General features: G+C 48.4%; 1 pseudogene across 1 annotated transcript in view; it reads left to right on the forward strand.

Moving 5' to 3' along the window:
- The window catches only part of LOC308158380 (nuclear receptor ROR-alpha A-like), a 105,885-nt pseudogene that overhangs the window by 82,684 nt on the left and 20,701 nt on the right, over window positions 1-2,500 (forward strand). The gene's annotated exons all lie outside the window — the stretch shown is intronic.

A 2,500-nucleotide genomic window follows, 5' to 3' on the forward strand; every position in this document is an offset into this window, starting at 1 on the left:
GTGCGTGTGTGTGTGTGTGTTGTGTGTGCGTGTGTGTATGTGTGTGTGTGTGTGTGCCTGCTTGTTGTTTGTGCATGCGTGTGTGTGTGTGTGTGTGTGCGTGTGTGTGTACGCGTGTGTGTGTGTGTGTGCCTGCTTGATTGTTTGTGCGTGCGTGCGTGCGTGCGTGTGTGTGTGTGTGTGTGTGTGTGTGTGTGTGTGTGTGCGTGCGAGGCCATTGCTGTCACTTACATCACACTCTGTTATGCCAACATCAAACATCCCCGTAACCAGTGACAGTGTGTTTGTACGGTACAGGACATGTGTTCTCCTGTGTTCATGTTGACACCACATCTGTGTCGTACAGGGTAGCAGAGGTCACTGTCACATCATGATCTGTGTTCAGCAGATATATGTGACAGTGGACATAAACATTCGGTGTTGTCATAACACTACAACAGCCGGTGTGAGTAAAGAAAAAGTATTATATCTTTGCACTCTCCTTTCATGTCTTTTCCTAGATATGTGCGTTCTACCACCCAGTATCCGTACATTTTCTAAATCACATCAGGATAAGCTAGTATGAAGCTATTTTGCAGTTTTTCTGTGTAGGAAGCAGGCTAATTTACAAGCGGCCAACTAGTGGTCGTTGTGTGTAAATAGCAGATTTACATTCTAAAGAGGGGGTCATTTAGTAGCGGCTCTTTTAGTAGGTAAAAAGGCACGGCTGTTCTAGTGTTAACTAGTCGTCTGGGTGGGGGGCTCCACTTCCTGTTGTGACCAAAGCGGAGGCTGGCGGAGGTAGAAATCGGAGGACGGGGGGGCTCGTTGTAACATATGGAACTGAATGACGAACGGTACCGTTCCGTTCCTATGACATTGAGCTCGTCCTCCGATTTCTACCTCCACCAGCCTCCCCCTTGGGGTTGTCAGCCCACCACCATCACCACCATGTTCTGGTAGATCCACTCTTCTACCGCGGCGCAGTGGAGAGAATCCTCACCTACGGCATCTGCAACTGGTTCTCCAGCTGCACAACAGCGGAGAGAAATGCGCTACAGAGAGTCGTGAGAACAGCACAGAAGATCACCGGCGCCCCCCTCCCCTCTCTGGAAGAGCTGTACAACACACGCTGCCTCAGGAAGGCCTCCAAGATCTCCAGGGACCCATCCCACCCTGGGTACGAACACTTTACCAGGCTGCCCTCGAAAAGGCGGTTCAGGACCCTGGCCGCAAGGACAAACAGACTGAAGAACAGCTTCTACCACAGCAAAGACCTAGGTTCTGGGCCCTGGACAGTCTGGACGGATTGATGGCAGCTGCTGGACTGAAAAAATCAGGTGTAGTGCTGAGGCACAAACATGTACATTTCAAGCCTGCAAACTGTGACACTTTAAATAAATGTGAAATAATACTATTGTGCAATATGACAACCCTAGTCGTCTATCTGTACAGTATAGTACAGTGGATAGTGTACATAGCCTTTATTTATGTAAACCAGCTCCTTCCCTTCTTGTGATTTTTTTCTTTAAAAGTTTTTTTTTTTTTTCCTTTCCTAACACCAGGGGAGCCCCCCCTCCTAAATGTCGTTGTTTGGTACCTGTACTATAGCAATGACAATAAAGACCATTCATTCATTCATTCATTCATTCATTCATTCATTCATTCATTCATTCATTCACTCTTTTAGGCCAAAGCTGAGTTGTTCTGTTGGAGTCCTGTTGTCCTGAGGGGTTCCCCTCTGTGGGAGGTGGAGGTGTCTGCTATGGGGACAGAGAATCAGTCCACTCTGCACTTTTTAGTCTGAGGTCCACCTGGGGATTAGAGTCGAGTATCGGCCGCTTTTTTAGGAATGAAAGCCAGGTGATACGTCCCTCTCCCTCTCCCCTCCTCCCCTCCTCCCTCCATCCATCTCTCTCTCCCTCTCCCCTCCTCCCCTCCTCCCTCCATCTATCTCTCTCTCCCTCTCCCCTCCTCCGCCATAGTTAGAGATCAGAGATCAGAGAGCCATAGGTAGAGAGATCAGAGATCAGAGTCCACGTCTCTCGACGAATCAAGTCCAACTACAAGGCAGGCGTTTTGAAGGGCTTGGGGATCCTCATGTGTTCACAGCTCTCTCTCTCTCTCTCTGCTCACTTCTTCACACTCACACAACTTTCCAAACTTCAGATCTCTCCAGGGCCTCTCTCTCTCTCTCTCTGTATTTCCAAACTTTTTATAATCTGGATCAGAATGATCTGGATTCTTTCGTGTTTTGCTATCCGGGCTCAGATGGAGCTGGCGGACTTCCCCTGCGCGACTCCAAATCTGCCAGACAGAGATGATCCTGGATTGCACAAAAACCCCCCAAACAGAATCTGGATCATTCTGATGGAGATGTAAAAGTGTTTAGAAGTCCTTGCGTTTGTTTTCTGTAACTATCTACCCTATTATTCCTCTGACAGTCACACAGCAGCAAGGCCAGCAGAACAACACAGGAACAATTAACACAACATCTGGCCAGCCAGACGATCCACATGGA

Source organism: Nansenia antarctica, assembly GCF_963989245.1.
Source record: "Nansenia antarctica genome assembly, chromosome: 5".
Classification (NCBI taxonomy): domain Eukaryota; kingdom Metazoa; phylum Chordata; class Actinopteri; order Argentiniformes; family Microstomatidae; genus Nansenia; species Nansenia antarctica.